Source organism: Prionailurus viverrinus, chromosome B2 (genome assembly GCF_022837055.1).
Source record: "Prionailurus viverrinus isolate Anna chromosome B2, UM_Priviv_1.0, whole genome shotgun sequence".
Lineage (NCBI taxonomy): Eukaryota > Metazoa > Chordata > Mammalia > Carnivora > Felidae > Prionailurus > Prionailurus viverrinus.
The window spans coordinates 60484703-60509362 of record NC_062565.1 but is presented as its reverse complement, the minus strand read 5'-3'; positions in this window follow the sequence as shown (position 1 = coordinate 60509362).

Sequence of the window (24660 nt, the reverse complement as noted above, 5' to 3'; positions counted from 1 at the left end):
TAACAATTAAAAGATGCTTATCCTTAAGTTTAAATAACTAAGGATCATAAATAGTAGTTGGTAGGGTTGAAATACATATCAAGTTTAATTTTACAGCCCATGACTATTAAATAACTCATGCATTTTTATTTATCTTTTATATTTATCCAGACAACTGTTTATCAGAAAGTAGTTACTCTAAAAGTGTGATCTACTATAGGATATCTTTGCATTAGTTAGTGTAATTACAAGCTGCTTTTAAAGATTAAAAATCCACATCTCAGTGGAGTAGCACACTTTGTATCAGGAAGTAGTTCTTTTCCAAGTGCTCGTTTAGAATTAAGGTTTGTTCCCCTTTGTGGCATGGCTCATTTCAATAATGTAGCTCCCAGGTTTTTATTTTTGTTTTTCCTAGATTTTATTGACTTAAATCATGGAAGTGTTCTGAAAGTGAACCTTCTATCTTTTCACATTCCATTGGCTACAAATCAAACAGGTGACATTAAACTAAAAAAGCAGAGTGGGACAATAGGTCTGGTTTTATGCCCAGGAAGCAAATAAAACACTTGAAGAGGTAGTTAGTCTCTTTCCAATAATCAAGATTCCATTTTACTCTTCCTCCTCTATCCTTTACTCTTCCTTTCTTCCTCTATTCTATACAGATAGAATATATTCAGCCTCTTCTAAAAGGAGGGCAAACCAAGTTATATCTAATCACTTAATCCACCTAAATTGCCACATCCTTGCCATCTAAAAAAAAAAAAAATTGTCTTATTTTAGGAGCTAAATAAACCTTCATTTAAAATAAACTTTTATTGATCATGGTAGGAACAGAAGCAAAAAATGATCTTTTTTTTTTTTTTTTTTTTTTTTTTTTTTTACTATGATGCTCCAATTGATAATGGAGGTATGGTTGGTATCTGCTAGGTTGGTGATGAAGAAGTGGAATTCAAATGCATTTAACATCTAGCCTTGCTACGTTCTGTCATAATTAAGATGAAGAATATTATTTTTAATCGAAGAGCCAGATTCTATTCACAGTGAATGGGGAATCTAATTCACTGAAATGGTTACTCATGTAGCCATTGTAACTTGTTCTTTAACTTTAAAAAAACATGGAAACCGCAGACTGTTCACTTTTCTTTTTCTATTTTGTTCTGTAGAAAATTTAAGTTTTGTTGAGAAATTTATCTTAGGCAGGAAAAACTTATGTTGCTTTTACATTTAACATTTCCTCAAGCATATAATTTCCTATTCTTTGTTCTCTGGAAACATTATGACAGGAAAAATGTGACTGCAAAAGAAATACAACAGGAAATAGAGGAACAGTTCAAGCAAATATTACTGAATCAATATATATGTGTATGTGTGCATGTTTTTTTTTTTCATACAATTCTCTGGAGGGAAGAAAAATAAAAAAATCCTTAAGCATGTTGGGGTTACTTTTTTTTCTTTCTTTCTTTCTTACTCGGCTTGGCTTATGTAGCTCTTGGGACAGTCCATGTTTTTCAAACATTAGGGTTTTTCACTATTTCCTTTAATGTCCAAAGGTTTGTTTTTGTTTTTGTTTTAAGTGTCTCATGATAATTTTGCTCATTTTTCTGTAGTACTTACAGGAATTTAAATAAAGGCATTATTGTAATTTTCACCCCAAAACCTATTTCCAACAGATTTAGTCCTTACTGAAATGTGATTCAAATCTGCCAAATGATACTTCTGCCTATCCCCTTTATAACTTATATAAAATGATATTTTTCGAACAAAGTATGCTTTATTCACTTATGCTATCATTTGCAGGAAGAGAAAGCAATAGGAAATGAAATTAAACTCATTGGGATATGGAATCATTTCTATAATCATTGTTATCTCAATTGCTCACTTTTTCTTAAAAATAATATTTTTGACCTATTTAGGGTTCTAGGTATTTATTAAGGTTATTAAGGACTTATTTATTTTTCTTTCAGCTTAAAAAACAAGATCATTTAGCTTTGATCTTAAGTAGCAGAAAATAATTTGACAGAAAACAATCCAAATTTTATTAAATTTTTTTTTATGTTTATTTATTTTTGAGACAGAATGCGAGTGGGCTGGGTCAGAGAGAGAGGGAGGCACAGAATGTGAAGCAGGTTCCAGGCTCCCAGCTGTCAGCACAGAGCCTAATTCAGGGCTCGAACCCACGAGCTGCGAGATCATGACCTGAGCTGAAGTGGGACACTCAACGACTGAGCCACCCAGGCGCGCCTAATTCAAATTTTATTTCAAGGACTTGTTCTATCTTTTATGAATACATGACAAAAGATTTACCTGATCAAAACAAGAGAAAAAATTTAGTAAGCTAGTGTCTGTCTTTGAAGTTTGAACATATTCCTTGAGATTTATAAATTTTTGAAAATTTGATATCTTGGTATTAAAAAAATCACATGCTTACTTCACTCCCTACTTGTTTGTAATGCCTGCTATCAGCTACACACTACTCCTCTGAAATGCAAAGAATGGTTGCCTAGAAATCATTCTGTGGGGAACTCCACTGAGGAACCTATACTGGGAGAAGAAGGGTATGTTAAGAAAGTAAACAAACTGTTTTGAGCCCTATGACAAAAAGCAAAACGGTCATACAAGAGAGAGGTACATGTAAAAAATATCATTGAGCTGCATTTGGAAAGAGTTTATAACCTAACTTGAAAAGAGCTGAAAAGGTATGGCATGCAGAGTGGGAAAGTGTTAAGCAAAGCCATAGGATCTGGGAAGAAAAAAAAAATTGGGGGTCGGGGACAGGGAATAAGAAAGATGGCGGTCACCTAGGTATACACTGTGGGAAGGTATGTGTAAGAGAGATTCCTAAATTGGTAGGCTGCGGCTCCTTTCCCTCTGGGTCTCCCCTGTGCAGGTGCTCCTTCTGGCTTAGAGATGGTTATTGCTGTCCCACTCTCATATGTACATCCAGACTCCTCCAGGTTAGAGTTTATCACTCTATCTTCTCTCATTGCTTTGGGCCATATTTGACTCTACGTTAACAGCTGTGTGCTTTAATATTTTAATGCATACATATTCTCTTTCCTCCAATCCTTTAAACAGATTTTAACTGACTATACTTAATTTGTATTGCCACTGCAAAATGTTAAATACATAGCCGTGCTTTAATATGGTTTGATTGACTTTAATGACTTAGGTCTTGTTAAACCTTTCCTTCTTTTTATTTAAAAAAAAATTAAATTTTATTTATTTTTGAGAGAGGAAGAGAGACAGAGCATGAGCAGGGGAGGGGCAGAGAGAGACACACACACAGAATTCAAAGCAGGCTCCGGGCTGAGCTGTCAACACAGAGCCTGATGCAGTGCTCAAACTCACAGACTGCAAGATCATGACCTGAGCCAAAGTCAGACACTTAAATGACTGAGCCACCCAGGCGCCCCTAAACCTTTCTGATGCTAGAGTACAAGTAATAGTTATAGAACATCTGACTTTTTTTTAGGAACTGTATTCACTTTATTACTATTGTAACAAGTTACCAACATAGCAGCTTAAAGCAACACAACTGTGTTATTTTACTGTTTTGGAGGTCAGAAGTCTGAATTTCACTGGGTTAAAATCAAGGTATTGGTAGGATGCATATTTTTCTAGCAGTTCCCAGGGAGAATCTGTTTCCTTGCTTTTTCCAGATTCTAATGGGTGCTTGAAATCTTTGGTTAAAATCACCCTTCCTCTATTATCAGAGTTAGCAAGGGTGAGTCAACTTCTTTGCAAATGCATCACTGTAAACTTGCTTCCTTTGTTACATTTGCTTATCTGACTCTTCTGCTTCCCTCTTTCACTTTTAAAGACCCTTGTAATTATATTAAGCCCATTCAAGTATTCCAGGATAAACTTCCTATCTTAAATTAAGCTGATTAGCAAACTTAATTCAAAATGCAACCTTAATTCTACTTTGTCCTGTAACCTAACATATTCACAGGCTCTGGGTATTAAGATATGGACATCTTTGACTAGCTGTTATTCTCCTTATAGTATATATCTATGTCCTACATTTCTGTTAGTTTATATCTGATAGCAAAAACTTTCAAAGCAGATTCTCTTTGCTCCATCAGACTAATTCCCAGATATTTTAAATGATTACTCCCCTGTCTGCCCCTATAAACCAATTCACTTAAGTGAGCCAGCCTTGTTTTTCATCTTGTCTGGACACTATAGATACACATACAGAGAAAATATGACTTTATTCTTAATGGATGATTTTTTTTATATAGCCAGAGCTTATTTTCCTAATTCTTCCCCAAATTACCCAAGAAAGATAATATAATTCTTAGCACATGATACATTCCAATATATTCCTAATGCATGACTGATTTGCCAAATCTAGTGATTTACATAAACTATCTGTTTAAGGATTTTTTTTTTCTCTTGGAGGAAGTTTATCAAAATCAAATTACAAGCTACTTAGCCAAACATTCAATGTTCTTATATTTTAGGTGTGCCTGCAGTACATAACATATAACTTCATTTTATGAGCTTTTAAAGAAATAGTCTGACAATCTTTGTCTTTTGATTGGGTGGTTTAACTTCCATTTATTAAATGTGGATGTGAGTGGATTGATTGTAGTCATTTTATGTAAAGGGTTTTTTTCATTACATTTTTTCCCATTTTTTTTATACTTTTGCATTCTTTGAAATGTTTGAATTATTTTCTTTCTCATATTCTCCCTGTTGCTGAGAGGTGAAGTGATAGTCAAAAAACAGTCTATTCATAAGATTTTGTTTTGTTTTTGCCTTTGTTTTGTTTTATTTAAAAAAAAAAGAAGTAAAACTCTCAGTTTTGAAATGCTTAGGTTGTATTTGGTATATACTACACTGTGAGTAAGATTGGTCTCATTACATCTTTTTAAATTTAATTTTCTTTGGATTGCATTTACTGAATTTGAGTAGCTTCCATTGAGTTTGGCAAATTTTAAGCTATCATCTCTCATTATTTTCATTACTGTCATAAGGTATATGTCAGAACTGCCACTTTTTTTCCTGTCTCTTATGCTTGCCTCCCCCTCCTCCCCATTTCTTTTCAGGGACCACTACACTCACTGTATGTGATGAGTACCCTTGCTGCATGTCTGTATCCAGCACTGCCTGCCTCTTTACAGCACTCTAGATAATCATTACACATGCCTCCAACTCGTTAAAGACACCTTCCACTGTTTAAATATTCTCTTTTATATTTTTTCAATTATTACTTTTTTTTTTAAATTCTGGGTGATCCCTTCAATATATTTTTGACCTGCTTGATTATTTTTACACCTTTTATTTCTTCACATATTTTAATACCTACTTTTTGCTTTTTAATACATATTTCATATATTTACTTTATAATCAGTATTTGGTATTTCCAGCATGTGAATCTTTGCTGATCTCATTCATTTGGTCATTCTGGATTGTGGATTCTTATTCTTTTATTTTTGGGACAAAGGTCTGATTCGGATTGATGGTGATTTTCATTTTTTATAGCCCATGCCATGGTTTGATGGGCTCCCCCAACATAGCACACATTTACCATACTTTCAGAAAGTTTTCTCAGACCAGATTGTGAGAATTTCACCTGAAAAACAGCATGAGATCTAGTTTGTGGTTGTAATTTCTCAAGGGATAATACATTTGTCTTTCCACAGAGCCAAATTCAAGTCAGGTAATTTTCTTAATTTCACCTTCTCAGGAGTAGGTTTATTTATAGTCCACCCATTCACTAAGAGTAGAAACAGTTTTACACAGACTCCTACTGGACTCCCACTTGGGGAGAAAACCCTAGGTTTTTCTATTGTTCATTATATGGGTGGTGGTTGAAACAGAAACTGAAGGCCCCAGGATTTGGAACCTGCTCAAAAGCAAAATCAGCTTGACTGTTTTCTTCTCAGGATTAGGAATTTCACTTTACATTTAGTTTCTGAGGATCCCATAAGTTTTTGCCAGCTCAGCTATGCATACATGATTTTATCTAGCATATTTGGTTTTTTGGTCACAAGATTAGTCGTGCAAGAAATCTAAATTCCCATAATGCTAGAAGTAGAAATCACCCTATAGCTTATATTGGTTGTATCAGAATTTGTATCGTTATAAATTCTTCATAGCACCATCCTTTTTTTCTCTTTATCTTCACCAGTATACATATTCATTTTTAATAATCCATTCCAAAGGAGACTATAAGTATTAGAAGTCTGTGTAGAATTTCAGCTCTTATAACAAGAACACAGGGACCACTGTGTGTACTAACAACAAATATTTGAAATTTATACTACTTAAGGAGGCAGAATAAAAACCAAGAGTCACTAAACTCATAACTGGTATCCTAAGATCCTTTATTTTATTTTTTTTTTTTTGCTTTAATTGACCTAAACAGCACTAATCTCTCCCCCTTTGGTTAGTCTAATCATCTACAACTAGGCCAAAATGGCATCCATGACTACAGGCTGCTAAAAATAGTGTATCTAGTTATGTTGTGTATCTTATCAACAGAACTAATTTGTCACATTATAATTTGTTTAATGATTGACCTAAAAATATCAATATTGGTGGATATTTATATTTTCTGACACACTAGTGGGGATATAATGGAAGTGTAGGTCTGTAACCTTATATTTCTTGACTGGGAAAAGCAAGTAGCAAACAAAGAGCCAGAAATGTTAAATAGGTGAGGCAAGAAATCATTTATTTTGTACAAGTTTTATTTGTCTGTTGCCTTAATACGGATTAGCTATTGACAACCATAATGCTTAACACTACTTACGTTAATTTTTTAAACATTCAACTCTGCTTAAATATTCAATCTTAAATAAACCAGTTCATTTTAATAGTTACTATAGAGTGGTCTATGTTGAAGCCAGTATCCTGGCAAATGCCCAAGGATTGAGAAATGTCATTCTCTAATGTGAGGGATATGTGTGCCAGGAATCTTCATCTTGCCCCTCCAATTTTGCTCTTCACTTTTTTTCATTTTGCTCTCTGCCCCAGGAGCTTGACCTTTATGTACTAGATCAACAAACCTCCCTACTTTCTAGATTCCAGGTGGATTCCATCAGTGAGAGCCCTAGAAAAAGCATGTAGTAGAAAGGAGGTTGAGATCAAGGTGTGTATCTCCCTGGATCACTCCCTGCATGGTGGCCTTTGGCTGGAAGCATTACTCTGCGCAAAGTGGTCTTCTGCACAGGGCCCTGTTTCCTGGTTCCGTTAACTGTTCTGTAACACCTTTATAGAAGGAATCATACTAGTCTGTGCACTATTCTATGTGGTTTCTCTTTACCCCAGCCACACTGTGAATTTGCCTCTTTGTTAAACTGTTCTTTTTGAGGCCTGTGCATAAGGATGTATGGCTAGAACTACACTGACACCTATGGAGATAAAGAAATGATAATAAAAAAGTTTTTCTTTTCTTTTTTTTTAATTTTTTTTAAGGTTTATTCATCTTTCAGAGACAGAGAGACAGAGCGTGAGCAGGGGAGGGACAGAGAGAGGGAGACAGAATCTGAAACAGGCTCCAGGTCTGAGCTGTCAGCACAGAGCCCGACGTGGGGTCCGAACCCACGGACAGAGAGATCATGACCTGAGCTGAAGTTGGACGCCCAAATGACTGAACCACCCAGTCGCCCCAAAGTTTTCTTTTCTTTTCTTTCTTTCATTCTTTTTTTTTTAAGTTAAAGATGTGTGCATTTGATATCTTGTTAACTGAGGGAAGGCAAAGGAAAAAGGAATCAGAGAAACATTTGAAATTTAAAGTCTCAAAGAATTCCTGCTTGAGTTCATTTTTAACATGAGAAAAAAATATATAAAGAGAAACACACGCACACACACACACACACACACTCCAAAGAGAAAGTATAGAATACTTGAAGACACCACTATAAAAGGAAATATGAATCATCTAGTAGGAAAAAAAAAGCTCTATAATTATGATTTTCCAGTATGGTTAATTTCTTCATGAAACAGAAATAACAGAGACAGGAGGAAGGATGATCAAATGCCAATATTCTAGACCCAGAGAATCTGGATTCAAATGTAGTTTGGGCTGCTTAGTAGCTGTGACTATGGCCAAGTGACTTCACTGCTCTCTTCCTCAGCTTCCCAGCTGTTAAATGGAAATGAAGATAATACCTACTTATATAGCAGGTTTTTGTAAAGCATTTAGAACAGTACCTGATACACAGTAAGCACTCTAAAAATGTTTATTGTGTGAATATATGAAAAGGAATGAAGCAGGAGAGAGTATTGGGGAAAAGCATAGATGACATTAATATGAAAGCGGATTTTATTCTAAAGAAAATGGAGAAGCCCTTCAAATGGTTTTTTTAGGAAAGAGGTATTATCAGATCTGAAAATGTTGCAACAATCACTTGTGACTGATTGGTTTGATGAATCTGAAGAAGTTTGAAAATGTTCTCTATTTTGGAAATTACTACAGAAAGAGTGTGGAGACGAGGGATAGATTTTAAGTATGTTTAGAGAACAGAGCATATGACCTGGTAATTGACTAGCCACAGGAGATATAGAAAGAGAGGAGTAGATAGTCTAAGAGGTCTCTAGGATGTTGGTGTGTGAACCTAAGTAGATGTTGGCATGACATTTATACACAGAATATCAGATTAAGGGCAAATCTAGCCTATCTATGAAGTTATGACAGGATATTGGGCCTCCAACTGCAAGTCTTCAACTGCATTAATTTATTCAAATTTACAGAATTAAAGCTTTATTAAAACATAAGTAAATTGTTCTTTTTTTAAATTTAATTTATTTTTTCTTATTTTTTTTTTTTTCAACGTTTATTTTTGGGACAGAGAGAGACAGAGCATGAACGGGGGAGGTGCAGACAGAGAGGGAGACACAGAATCGGAAACAGGCTCCAGGCTCTGAGCCATCAGCCCAGAGCCTGATGCGGGGCTCGAACTCACGACTGCGAGATCGTGACCTGGCTGAAGTCGGACGCTTAACCGAATGCGCCACCCAGGCGCCCCTTAATTTATTTTTTCAATGTATATCCAAGTTAGTTACCATATAGCGCAACAATGATTTCAGGAGTAGATTCCTTAGTGTCCCTTACCCATTTAGCCCATCCACCCTCCCAGAACCCCTCCAGTAACCTTCTGTTTGTTCTCCATATTTAAGAGTCTCTTATGTTTTGTCCCCCTCCCTGTTTTTATATTATTTTTGTTTCTCTTCCCTTAAGTTCATCTGTTTTGTATCATAAAGTCCTCATATGAGTGAAGTCATATGATACTTGTCTTTCTCTAATTTCACTTAGCATAATACCCTCTAGTTCCATCCACATATTTTCAAATGGCAAGATTTCATTCTTTTTGATTGCAGAGTAATACTCCATTATATATAAAAGCTTTTACCACATCTTCTTCATCCATTCATCCATCAATGGTCATTTGGGCTGTTTCCATACTGTGGCTATTGTTGATAGTACTGCTATAAACATGGGGGGTGCATGTGTCCCTTCGAAACAGCACACTTGTATCCATTGGATAAATACCTAGTAGTGCTATTGCTGGGTTGTAGGGTAGTTCTATTTTAAATTTTTTAAGGAAGCTCCATACTGTTTTCCAGAGTGGCTGCATCAGTTTGCATTCCCACCAGCAGTGCAAAAGAGATCCTCTTTCTCCACATCCTCACCAACATCTGTTGTTGCCTGAGTTAATGTTAACCATTCTGAGGTGTGAGGTGCTATCTCATTGTGGTTTTGATTTGCATGTCCTTGATGATGAGCAATGTTAAGCATTTCAAAATATTGACCATTTCATAGAAAATAATCATTATTAAGTAGCTAAAGATTAACAAACTATAGGTGCAAAACATTAAGCTCTAGATATTTAGGAAATACACTCATGAATAAAAAGAGAGTATGTTAATTGGTCCTTGTTTTAAGCTATGGTAGATTTTTATTTTTAAGGTAATTTTTATTTTGTTGTACTCTCAAATTTTCATGGTCTTTGCTCATAATAATGGCAAATAGGAAAGTTATCATTTTGAAATCACAATTTTTGACAAGCCAAGTCAAAAATGAAAAGAGCTATTAATTTTAATAAGGCATTACTTTAAAAAAAACAAATTAAAGTTCCAGATGTAAAGGTAAGAAAGAGAATTAATATTTAGCTTTGATTAATATTCCAACCTCTAGGTAGCAGCATTATAAAGATATTCTTTTAGACCCCATTCAGATATTCTCTTTGCCTTCAAGCACTCTACTTATTATTTTTCTTCTTTTGGTTACAGTTCTCCTTTCTTATTCTTCAGATTGACAGTTCTTCAAAAGAATATGTTTACAATCAGATTGTTATATTTAACAATTATTAACAAAGATTCGAATTATTATATAATTATTTCTGGAAATTTATGTTAAAACGGGCATAGAAGGTGCAGAATTCTTGTAAGAGAAAGTTTATGATGTATATATAATATATATTAATATATATTGTACACAACTAATGTATATTTACACTATAGATATATGTAAACTGATATTAACCACTAACTTATCTAAAATATAAAAACAGTGGTGATTGATGTAGACACATGCAACATATTCAAGAACGCATATGGCGGTCTAAAAGATTGGTTAATTTTTTTAAAAAAGATAATACATTTTCAAGTAGCAACAGATACACTTTACTGTTAAGGATATTTAATCATATTAGAATAGCTCTTGTTGGAAACCAAGTAGCTGGTGAGTCTACAGATCAGATGACACATTATATTGAGATATAGCCAGTTCTCACATTATTACATACGACCAAATATTGAGGAAATGTTTAATAATTCTGTGCTTATAGTGAAAACAGACATATTAGAAAAGTATTTCCTAAATGGAGCCATATTTTACAAATTAAGTCTTATAACTAGAATAAATTTGGATCTTTGACAGTCTTGCAAAAAGGGTATCTCGCAGCATCACACTTCTTGGAAACAGTCACAGAATAGTCTTTATATCATTCTATGACAAGCATAACACTGAAGTAAAGGTATAGAAAAGATATTAAAGAAGTTAATCTTTTTCCTCATATTATACCTATACCCCGTATTCTAATTCAAAAGAGAAAATCATGATCTTAAAAAAAAGACATATACACATATATATATATACACATATATGTATATATACACACACACACATATATATGCACACACATATATATTAATGTATATGTATATGTGTGTGTATTTATATATATATGTTTACATATATATTTATATATATTTATATATATATATTTATATGTATTTGTAATTCTGGTCAAGATAATAAAATTAATATACAGAAAAATCCAAACATAACAATACTTGTAAAATAAAAAGAAAATCTCTCTTGTTGACCTTATATGAAACAGATAAAGCGGATTGTGGAGGTAGAAACTAGAAGAGGAAATAGAAAATGGTGGCTTAAGACTTGGCCCAGATTCACTGTGTGAACCAAAGATTTAGAAAATGTGCCTACATTTTGTAGGCTGTTGCTCATAAAAGTAGCAACTTTCTTAAAGTGACAGTATAGATCATACCCACCTCTCTACGAAATGGATAACAGGACATTGGCTTAAGGAATAAATTTGCAGTATCCCTACAAGATATTACAATTAAATTACCAAAATATGAATGTTTCTCTCCATAAGACTTTACTGGAAGGGCAGAGAGAAGGGAAGGATGAGAATAAAGTCACCAAATACAGAGAAGTAGTCAAGGAAAGAAAATGAAAAAAAAGGAAGCTACCAGAAGAAACAAAATTGCAAGCTAAAAAAAAAAAATATTTTGAGAGAGAGAGGGCACAAGTGAGTGAGGGAAAGAGAGAGAATCCCATCAGGAGCAAAAAGAGAGGGGGAGAGAGAGAAGTGGGAGTCTAGCTCACCCAAAGTGGGACGTGATCTCATGAATCCTGAGATCGTGACCTGAGCTGAAGTCCAATGCTTAACCAATTGAGCTACCCAGGCACCCCTACAAGCTAAACTGTTAAACCCAGGAAAAGAAATCTATATCATTTCCAACAAAGTCAATAAATTAAAGACTGTATTGCCGAGGGAATTACAATTATAATGCAATGGAAAAAGGGCATTTTATAAGTGTGTGTAAGTTTGTCAAATCTAAAGGAAGTTATTATCTCCGTTACCAAAGACAAGAACTTGCGTGTGTGTGGGGTTGGGGGGGTGGGGGTCGTGGGGAGGAACTAATGATGTGAATAGAAAACATGTGAGTATGGAAGATATATAAATAATTATAAAACTTAGTTATTGAAACAAAAACAATGCATCAATAAATGAGATAAACTGTGGAATGAGCTCAGTAAAGAAAGCTTCAAGTACACATTTCATAGATAGTCTATAAGAAAAGTATATAGGAAATATTGATAGGACAATATTCAATTACATATTATCTGGAATGTTTCTTAAATTCAGAAAGATATGAATCCTTAAATCAAAAAGACACATGAAGGAAAATAAGTATGGATGAATAGAAATAAACACTGAGAAGTAAAAAATATGAAGTAAATGACAAAATACTAATGACACCTAGAGAGAAAATTTAGAATTGTTTATGAACAATTACAATAGATTACTAAAAGCTTCCTATATTTAAAATCAGTTTCTGAAATACATTAAAATACCACTTCATTTATTAGGGAAAATAAAATATATATCTTCTAAGACTTAAAGAAATATATAGAAATATTTTTAGGCATACCAATACAAATATATATCTCCTCTGAAACTGTTGCTGAAAGTATGTATCAGCTGAAACATAAGTGATCAAAGAGAGAATGGTTAGAAAATACTTAATAAAATATGATCTTACATCTAATTAATTTTAAGCGGTAATGATCATTTTGCACGTGAGTTAAGAAAAGCAAATCTAAAATAGTACACAATAATAACAAATAAGATCCAGGAACACATTTCTGAGAAAATCTAAGACATGCCAAATTCCTTGTCTTGATCTGGGAAAGGATAAGTACATTAAACATCTTTGGGTGTAAAAAATATTTAAGGTAAATTATCAAAGAAGAAAACCATCATGGGAAAAAGCATATATTAATATCTATCTTTCAGTTAAAGATGAAAGGAAAAGAATATACATAGAGAAAGAATCGTAGGCAAAATACAAAGTGACATTTGGAAATGATTCAAATATTATATTATCAGAGTAATTTTTCATAAATTCATAATACCTATTAAAAGACACAAACTGAGATTTTAAATAAGGCTATGACTGATCTATATGACTCTTAAAAGATAATTATCAGAAACAGACTCTAACAGAAAGTTTTTGTAAATGATAAATGAAAATAGCTGGTACAGTAATATTGGTATACTTCAAATGATTAAAAAAAATTAAAAAAAGGTTAAAGATAAATGGGAATGATAGTTACTGAAAGAAAGAAAACAATATCCTCCAAAACATTTTTTTATTCTTTTTGTTTAAAGGTGCAATTCTTTTTTCCTTTCAAGATTATATTTAAATTTAAGGTAGCTAACATAGTGTAGTATTGGAGTATACTCCATACTTAAATACTAAATTTAAGTTAGTTAACATAGTATAGTATTAGAGTATTGGAGTATCAGGAGTATAATTCAGTGATTCATCACTTACAACACCCAGTGCTCCTCCCAACCATTGCCCTCCTTAAGGCCCATCCCTTTACCCACCTCGCACAACCCTGTTCTCTATAGTTCACAGTCTCTTATGGCTTGCCTCCCTCTGTTTTTCTTATTTTATTTTTCCTCCCCTTCTCCTATGTCCAAAACATCATTTAAAAAAAAAACAAAACTGGTTTGTGGGGAACCTTGATGCCTCAGTTTGTTGGGCTTCAGACTTCTTGACTTCAGCTCAAGTCATGACCCCAGGGTCCTGGGATTAGGCCTCATGTTGGGCTGCAAACTTTGTGTGGAGCTTGCCCCTCTCTCCAGCTCACACGTGTGTGCTCTCTTTCTCTCTCTCTAAAACAAAAACAAAAACAAAAAACAAGAAACAAAAAACAAAAAAACTTGCATGCACCTAACCTCATAGTATAAAAAAAAAAAGCAGAAACTGATGTAAAATAAACAAGAACAACAATTTTAAGGATATAGAATGTGAGAAAAAACCAGTAAAAAGCTTGAAGTATTAGAGATAAAAATGAGACACACACACATATAAATAGAGGGGGAGAGCCACAAGCAGAACCTGTCTGTACTCCCCTTTATATCCTATCCCTTGATGTCCCATAGTGTCCATTCTCTGTATTCTATTGGATAAGAGCTCAAAGTTCAGTCTCTGTCCAGACAGAAAGAACATAGATAGGTTTCGATGGAGGCAAAGTCATAGATGAGCTTCTTACAAAAAAGCTTCTGAAATAAAATATATATATAAAATATATAAAAAACATATATAAAATATATTTTATATATATATATATATATACACATATATATTGGCTTGCCCATTGTGTGGCTTTCAAAATGTTTGACATATTTTCCTTAAACATGAGTCTGATCCTTCAATTCATATGGATGTGCTCCACGGATGTGCATATTGTGTATTTGTAAGCATGTGTGTGAGTGTGTTTGTATTTGTACATGGTGCTATACACATAATGAGCTTAATTTATCTAAATCCATCCCAGTTTATGTTGGACCGGAAGTGCTAATATTAACTAAATTAATAAGGATCATAAAAATCACAATTAGAAATTTCCAATGTAAATTTAAATGTATTGTTCTCTCTGAAGTTAAAAAAAAACTACTTAGATCATATTGTTCTCTTGGCTCATCTTATCTTTAACACAATATTGTTTAGAGGAAAATAAGAAAGCCAAGATAGTAACTTAAAAAAAAGTATGAATATCCAGTGTGTAAAAAAGAAAGAGAAAAAGTAAAGTTTGAGCAATCACTTGTACAGAAATTTGCAGGTTTACTTTGTAACAGAATTTAGCACCTTGTGACTTTATTCTTTGCGGAAATTGGCTTGGAAGTATTAACTACAGCTTCATTTAAAGCCATGGTCACAACATTAATATCTCCACAGGAAGAATATGAGGTCAACCATATTGCTTTTTATCTTGCAACATAGCTCACCATTGTATGTATGTTCCATTTGTTTTTTAAGTTAAATTAATTGCCCTATTTATCGTGTAAAAATGTTGCTTTCATGAAGTACTCTAGTGACCTAAGAGTCCATATAGTTTTTCTGATAAGGCTATGTAGCCACAAATGACAGTGTAAGATGTTGCAATTTTTCAATAAGGCAAGTGTATATGGGTATATAAGTTACCTTAAACAATACACTTCTCTTGGCAGTTGTTTATATGTCTTAAAATGATGGAAATTTTGTAAAATTACATGACAGTTTCACGTAAATTGGGAATAATACTCAAATTATTGATTTATAGTATGTCCCATGGTCATTTTCCTGAAAGTACAGTGTTATGTTCAGTTTAAACAATTTATATCATATAACATATATTAATAATAGTAGAAATGTCATATAATATACAAATACATAAAGCTATAGGAATCAAGGCTAACTAGATCTAAATTGTTAGTATCTTCTTTTTTTTTTTTTAACGTTTTATTTATTTTTGAGACAGAGAGAGACAGAGCATGAACGGGGGAGGGGCAGAGAGAGAGGGAGACACAGAATCGGAGGCAGGCTCCAGGCTCTGAGCCATCAGCCCAGAGCCTGACGCGGGGCTCGAACTCACGGACCGCGAGATCGTGACCTGAGCTGAAGTCGGACGCTTAACCGACTGAGCCACCCAGGCGCCCCAGTTAGTATCTTCTTTAATATGCATATGCTAGCAATATTTATACTACGCCTTATGGAACTAATCCTCAAAAGGTGGTCTCCAGGGAAGGAACATCAGCACCACTTGAGACATTATCACAGATATGAATTATCAGGCTCCACTCCAGAGGTACTGATTCACACACTCTGAAAGTAAATTAAAAATCCATTTTTTATAAGTCTTCCAGGTAATTCTGGTATATGCTAAAATTTGAGAACCCCGAATTTATCCACTTGCTGGGCTTATTTATGTTAATACCAGTTAAACATTGGTCTTAACCAGAAAGCTCAGCGAGATCTCAGAAATGCATGCTACTGGAAGGCCTTATTCCCTGGCTTGAACAAATGCCAACAAAACTTCAGCCTGTACATTTCAAGGTAGTATTGCCCAAAGATGATTTCCTACAAGGTAATTTATTTTTCCTAGGAAATGTTTTCCAATCACAATCATTACAGTTAAATAAATGAATAAATATCCTATGACTATTTTCTCAAATAACCTTGGCAGATAGTTCTCTTGAAATCAATGTTCTTTTTAAACCTTGAGTGGCTTCTGAAAATACCAATGCCAAAATGAGCTAAGATGGAAGTAGGGACATAGCGTATTATTGATAGATCCTCATAAATGTGGATGTTCTTTTTGTTGACAGATTTTTATTATCCCTTTGCTTCCATGTTTTCTCACTACCCTTTACCTCTAATTGGACCTCTGTTTTACCTATTTACAGTTTTCTCTGAAAGATAAACACATATGTAACACCAAATTTAAACCTCTCCAAATGAGCAGAAAACGTTTTCTTGCAATCAGTCTAGCTCCAAGGTCTATATTTGAACTTGAAATTATAAAGACCTCGGGGCGCCTGGGTGGGTCAGTCGGTTAAGAGTCTGACTTCAGCTCAGGTCATTATCTCACGGCTCGTGAGTTTGAGCCCTGTGTAGGGCTCTGTGCTGAAGGCTTGGAGCTTGGAGCTGGCTTCCGATTCTGTGTCTCCTCTCTCTCTGCCCCTTCCTCGTTCATGCTCTCTCTCTCTCTCTCTCTCTTGCTTGCTCTCTCACCTCTCTCAAGAATAAATAAAACATTAAAAAATTAAAAAAAGAAATTATAAAGACCTGATTACTACATTTTATGCTATTGACTTAGTCTTTAGCATTTATGATATTTTATGACATCAATTCTTTTTCCTTAAATTTAATTCCCTAATTGTTTAATAATCATTCTCTATTATATCTTGGCCTATCAATGGTAGAGATGGATATAGTAAACTCATAAATGTCTGATTACTTAGTCCTTTTTGATTTGCTGATTTAGTCTCTACCTTCCTCTTATTTATTGAGTTTTGTTAAAATTCATTTTTAACTTCCAGAGTCTTTCTATTTCCTTTTCTGCAGTTACAATATGAAAGTAAATTAGATAAATATGTTAAGCACTACATAGCATTTCTACATGACCAGAATAAAGGAAAAGACTCTTCTGGAGCTTTATTCTCTATGATACAAAGTTCATTATCCTTATTTCAAAGATATTTGTATTAGACCCTAAGAATTTCTGTCTCGTGACTCCTGTGACTTCAAACAAGGTAAGGCAATAGACTGGCATGTTTACATTTTAATCTGAAAGTTATCTTGCACTAATAGGGTTTTCTTTTAGGATAGTAAAATGAGTTGAGAAGCGTGCCTGCAGAGACCACACTGTGCACAGAATGAGACAAATCATCCTATTCCATTCAATTAGATATGGTAAGAAAGATAAACATAACAAATGAGCCTATGGAATATGCAAATAGCTTTTTTTAAGTTTTTTTAATGTTTATTTTATTTTGACAAAGAGAGACAGAGCATGAGCAGGGGAGGGACAGAGAGAGGGGGGGGACACAGAATCTGAAGCAGGCTCCAGGCTCTGAGCTGTCAGCACAGAGCCCGATGGGGGCTCGAACTCACGGACCGCAAGATCATGACCTGAGCCGAAGTCGGACACTCAACCGACTGAGCCACCCAGGCGCCCCGGCAAATAGCTTTAAGGAAAAAAAAAAATGGGAATGAGAAAACTGCTAAATGGTAAGCAAGCACTGGTACTTTGGCAAAAGATTTAAGTGACTTTTCCTTCAGACATTAAGAAAGTTATTATGTAAAGAGTACTATTTAATAGAGAGTCAAGCCATCAACTTACTCCAAGTGACATGAATAACTTTTTCCTTCCTAGGTGTTTAAAAAATCATTTTTGTATCCTGAAGTGTCACTTTGCTTAATGATTTATCTCTTATGTATCTCCTTTTGACCCACTCATGCTTAGGTTTTATTCATTTTAGTAGAAATAAAGTAGTATATATGTTTAGTGTAAAAGAAATAGGAAATAATAGAAAGATAGTGTTTTTTGCAGAATTTCACCAAAAGTTTGGCTAAAAAGCATACGGTGATTGGAATAAGACAAGGATGCCCATTCTCCTAACTTCTACTCAACATTGTACTGAAAGTCCTACTCATAGAAATTAGTCCAGAAAAAAAAAAAACAAATAAACAAAAAAATGCAAATTAGAAAGGAAGAAGTAAACTTGTTTTTGTTTGCAGATGGCATGATCTTATACTAGAAAATCCTAAAGACTCCACAGGAAAAACTGTTAGAACTAATAAATTTGGTAAAGTTGCAGGATGCAGAATCAATATAAAAACCAGTAATATTTTATATACTAATAATGACATACCTGAAAGAGAAATTAAAAAAGCAATCCCATTTAAAATAGCATCAAAAACAACAAGGTACTTAGGAATAAATTTAAGAAAGCAAAAGGCTTAGTGATCACTGTAAGAAGACACAAATAAATGGAAAGAGATCCTATTCCTGGATAGCAAAAACTATATTATAAAAATTTCCATTCTACACAAAGCTATTGACAGAATCAATGCAATCTATCAAATTTCCAATGGCAGGTTTTTTTACAGAAAAAGAAAAAAAAACTATCCTAAAATTTGTATGGAACCAGAAGGTTCTGAATAGCCAAGTCTATCTTGAGAAAGACGAACAAAGGCATCACATTTCCTGATTTCAAACTATATTATGAAGCTATAGTAATTAAAACAGTATGGTACTGGCATAAAAACAGACACATAGATCAATGGAACAGACTAGAAAGCCCAGAAATAAATTCATGCATATGTGGTCAATTAATTACAGCAAAGAAGCCAAGAATGTGCAATTGGAAAAGGGTAGTCTTCAATAAATGGTATTGGGAAAACCAGACAGCCAAATGCAAAAGAATGAAACTTGATCCATATTTTATGCCATATACAAAATTCAACTCAAAATAGATTAGAGACTTAAATGTAAGACCTGAAATCATGAAGCTCCTAGAAGAAAACATAGGGGAAAAAAAAAGAAAACCTCCTTGACATTGGTTTTGGTAATGATTGGATAGATCACCAAAAACACAAGCAACAAAACCTAAAATAAACAAGTGGGACTACATCTAACTTTGTACACAGAAAAGAAACAATCAATGCATGAAAAGGTAACCTATGGAATTGGAGAAAATATTTTCAAACTATATACTGGATAAAGGGTTAATATCCAAAACATGTTTTAAAAAAACCTTATACAACTGAATAGCAAAAATCAAGTTATTTAATTTAAAAAATTCATTAAAGAACCTAAATAGACATTTTTCAAGGAACATATACAAATGGCTAACAGATTCCTGAAGAGTGTTCAACCTCAGTAATTACTATGGAAGTGCAAATAAGGGCCACAATGAGATACCTGCTTCATACCTGCTAGGATGGTTGTCATCAAAAAGATAAGAGATAACAAATGGTGATGAGGATGTAGAGAAAAAGGAAGGACATATACATTGTTGGTGACAATGTAAACTGGTATAGTCATTATGGAAACAGTATGGCTGTTCCTCAAAAAATTATATATAGAGCTGCCATATTATCCAGCAATGCCAATATATATATATATATATATATATACACATATATATATATGAAGGAAATAAATATATATGCACTACACACACACACACACACACACACATATATATATATACATACATACATACATATATATATGAAGGAAATGAAATCAGGAAATTGAGGAGATATTTGCACTCTCATGTTCATTGCAACATTATTCACAATAGGCAAGAGATGGAAATATCCTAAATGTCCTTCTATAGATGAATGGCTAAGAAAATGTGATGTTTTATATATATTGGAATCTTATTCATCCATAAAAAGAAGGAAATTCTGCCATTTGTGACAAATGAGTAAACCCTGGGAGTATTATGATGAGGGAAATAACCAGAAAGAGAAAGACAAATACTGTATTATTTTATGGCACATCTTATATGTGGATGTAAAAAAAAAATAGTCGTGGGGCAACTGTGTGGCTCAGCTGGTTAAGTGACCAACTTTGGCTCAGGTAGTGATCTTGCGGTTCATGGGTTTGAACCTAGTGTTGGGCTCTGTCCTGACAGCTCAGAGCCTGGAGCCTGCTTCGGATTCTCTGTCTCCCTCTATCTCTGCCCCTCCCGCGCTCAAGCTCTTTCTCTATCTCTCTCAAAAATAAACATTAAAAAAAATTTAAAAGTTTTCAAATACCTGTTATAATATGTTCAATAAAGGCAAGACTTTTTGTCTGTTTGTGTGTGTGTGTGTATGTGTGTGTATGTGCATATATGTATGTGTATATATGGCTATGTGTGTGTATAAAGTGAAATGTATATGTGTATATCTATATGGATATATAATATCATATAAATTAATAAATATTTGTTGAGCTTATTTATTTATGGTGTGGTGCCCTTCAAATAATTTTATTTTGACAACAGCATTTTTTCTGTTCTATCTTAATCATTTATAACCCTACCCAGAATAGAGAGCTTTGCGCATAGTACACATAATTAGTGAAGAAACGTTTATTAAGTAAATAAAGATATGCTGAGAAAAGGCTAACATTTTGGCTGATATAGCCTTCATTCAATTACAGATTTAAATATTTATAGTGGTGGTGAGTTAAGAAGAGAAGAGACAGCCGAGGAAGAGAGGGAGAGGGGAGAAGGGACAGAAGGAGCAGAGGGAGAAAACAAGGGTAAATAAGGATATTGACTGAGTTTTGGTAACTCTTTTTCAAAGTTGATCCCACAGTTTCAAATGTTGGAAGCTAAAACAAACAGGCCTTTCAAAAATTAATAAAACTGATAGTACAAATCAAACAGCAACCATTAAGTTTTATAGATCTCAAATATGCACATCTAGTATGAATAATAACTTCTAAAACTATCCAAATATTATGTGTCATAAAATGTCAATTAGAATAAAATTTATAGTGACCCCATCCCTAATGAATTCAAGAAGAGCATTGTCACCATCAGTTTATGGGAATGAAAGGTAACTTGTTCTGGAAAACTAAGTTAAACAACTCAAAAATGGCTATAATGATAAAAAAGACAATCTTGTTTTTCAGTGCTTTTAATAGTATAAAAAACAAACAGAAAACCCTTTTGTTTGTGAATTTTGGTATTAAAATAGCAATACTTCTAAACATTTATATATATATATATATATACATACATACATATATAACAGTAACTAATATGCTTAAATATTTGCTGTGAAATGTTAAATTATTAAACACTTCTATTATCAAACTGGACAAAAAGCTACTTGACAGAATCTTCTCATTGGGGAAAGTGGAATTTTTCTTATACTTGAGGTATATTATATTTAGGCATTTATGGTACTCCAACTTTAGAAAACCTCTATTCCTATAGGTTTTCTGTAATGTTGCATTTTATTAGTGGGATGACATCCACTAAGATTAAATATCATTTAGGAAATTTTGATGATAAAAGAGTGATAGCCCCTATTCATGCCTTGTATTCATCATTTTGGTCTCTCTAGAATAAAGTGTTAAATTTTTAAAAGTGATTATATGTATTTACTTATCACTAGAATATTCCATCTGTGTGTGTTTCTAACAATGGTGGGAAACAATATTTGAATGTATCAGAACATATCTGATTAGGTTACTAAATATACAGGATTCATATTAATTTCCTTTTGCTGTTTAAACTTGAGACCATGAAAATCATTGCACTATAAAAAAAGACAAAAACAGGAGTACTCTCAGATACGTTTGTCTTCTACACCTAGTCACTGCAAATACTACAGCTTTTTGGCCACAGCTATGTCTTAAGCAATATATATAATATCAACATAATCTTAGACATTTAGGTTTAAGTTAGGTGTCAGTTAGGTTTACACTCTGATAATTTTGGTCCACAAGTATAAATATTTTAAAGGTGAATCTCTGATGTTTTTGTGTTTTTATTTTATTAATTTTTTTATATTTTATAGTTTCACGTTTTTATTTAAATTCCTATTAGTTAACATACCATGTAACATTGGTTTCAGATATGTACTTTAGTGATTCATCACTTACATATAACACTCAGGGCTCATCACAATTAAGAAATATTAAATACAAAACCACCCGAGGGCCACCTGGGTGGCTCAGTTAATCCTCTGACTTCATAATCTCATGGTTCCTGAGTTTGAGCCCTGCATGGGGCTCTCTGCTGTCAGCACAGACCCTGCTTTAGATCCTCTGTCCCTTTCTCTTTCTCCCCCTTCCCTGCTCGTGTGCTCTCTCCCCCTCTCTCTCTAAAATAAAAATAAAAATTAAAAATAAAAACACCTGAGAAATGTTGTTTTCGGTCTGACTTCAGTCACAAAGCCTGGACAATCCGATGGAGAAATTCTTATAGTTTTTCATAACTGCTCCATTTAAAAAAATAACAGGTCTATTCAAGAAAACACAAACCACTCTAATTTCTTCTGAACTATGTGTCATATTTACATTCTTATTTTATTTTTATTTTCTGAGGCATGGGATTAAAGGTGTTACTTCATGAAACCACACAGAATGAAATTGTCAGTGAGATATCTGATCTTCTAAATCTTTAAAGTCTCCGCACTCCCTTTTAAACCAATAGTCATGAGTTTCATTTCTACACAATTGGTCAGAATCTGTATTGTTTCTAGTTTGTCTCCACTCCTTCATCATTAAATAACTTGAAGACAGGACTTTTTCTGTTTATCAGTCCATTCGTTGAATTTTGTCATTGTGCATAACACATAGAGCTTGATAAATACTTAATAAAGGACTCAGCAGATGAATGAAGGTGAAATTTATTAAGGTCTGTACATCAAACTTTTGTATATCATTTTTGATTATATATAAATAAAATTATGGTTCTTACCCACTGTGTTTACTCAGATCAGGTTTTCTTCACTATGTGGTTAACAGGGGAGGGGGAATAAGATGATCCAAATATTTTAATTTAGAAGCTGACAAAGTGTTTCTTGTTATATGGGTCACCAAGTGAAAAAAACAAAAACAAAACAAAAACGATTTTGCAATATGAAAAATATTAGAGAAATTATACGATGGATTCTATATTAGGCTAGATTCAACATATATCACAGACAGTGCCCTAACCAGACCAAGAATAATTTACAAGTGCTATTGAAAATACCTAAGTTTTAAAGATCACTTGTAACACGAGGAAGTTTACTACTTAAATCTTACTAAACAAAATATCAATTAGTTTGTGACTTTTCTTTTGCAAGAACCATAAATGTTATTCTCTGTGTATGGAAGAATTTTGACATGTAATATTAATAGCTTATGTTGTTTTTCCTACAAAATATTTTTATTGAAGTATAATTAACATACAGTGTTAATTTTAGTTCAGGGTACAATATAATGGATATCATCCCAGAACTATTTCTTTGTTATCCTGGGCTTGGTCTAAGGGACGGCAGGGGTTGAAATCTATTAAAGGTCGTTCAGACTAACTTATAGGATTGATATCTGAGGAAGAAATGTTCAAACTTTGTCTTTCTTCTAATGTTTCTAAGCTTAGAGAACATACGTTGCTAATATACAACAGGTTCACAGTACTGAAAAACTTTGCATTTAGACAAACAGCTTATAGATGGATTAAGAAGCTTGCTAGGATTCTTTGAGGTCCGGGATCCAGTATTTCTTAAAACTAGAACCACATCTAATCTTCCCACGGCAGTGAGCCAAAAATGAATTTTTCTCAAATATCTTTAAGTTAGAAGTATGTCAGTTTAAAGAATCCAAGGATTTTTTGTTTTCTTTGTTGTTTTGTTTTTTGTTTGTTTGTTTGTTTTTGGTGACTCATGTTCTGTTTTGATTTCTATTGCCATTTCTCTTTCTATTAATTAGTGTTTTTTTTTAATGCAGTGATACAGGTAATTAGTTTATAGTCAAAGTTGGTACTATCTTGAGTAATATTTTGTCCCATTAATACAAATTACCATATCTGCAATGATCCCATATGTGTTAGCTTTCTATTTGGTCTAGTAAAAAAGAATCCTATTTACTTCACTTTCAAATCTTTGCAGGTTATCCACTGTTGCTGCCAGGCATTCTTATGCACTCTTTCTTATGGTGTCCTAATTTTCAGTTCTAAATACGTACTTTACCAAATCATAGAACAGATATTCTCCTCACTCTTTATAGGAATTTTCAAATGGATCATGTTCTTCTATGTATCCTTTACTGAGAGTGAAATATGTATTTGTTCTACATTTAGTATGATATCATAGACCTTGGCCATGTGCTTTGTTTTCTTGGAGTTTTTTTTTTTTTTGCATATTGTCAGTTTCTCCTTTTAAATATTGTATAAAATTTACTAAAATCCATAATTTAGATGGAGGATGGAAAGTGACAATGGCATCTATCAGTTTTACTTATTCAGTTTATACAAATTCTGTCAAACTCAAGATATTATCTCAGGAGAAGAGAAGTTCTCATCTGGGGCATACATTTAGACATCTATGTAGTTAGGTTTAAAGTATCTCTTTATATCCTTA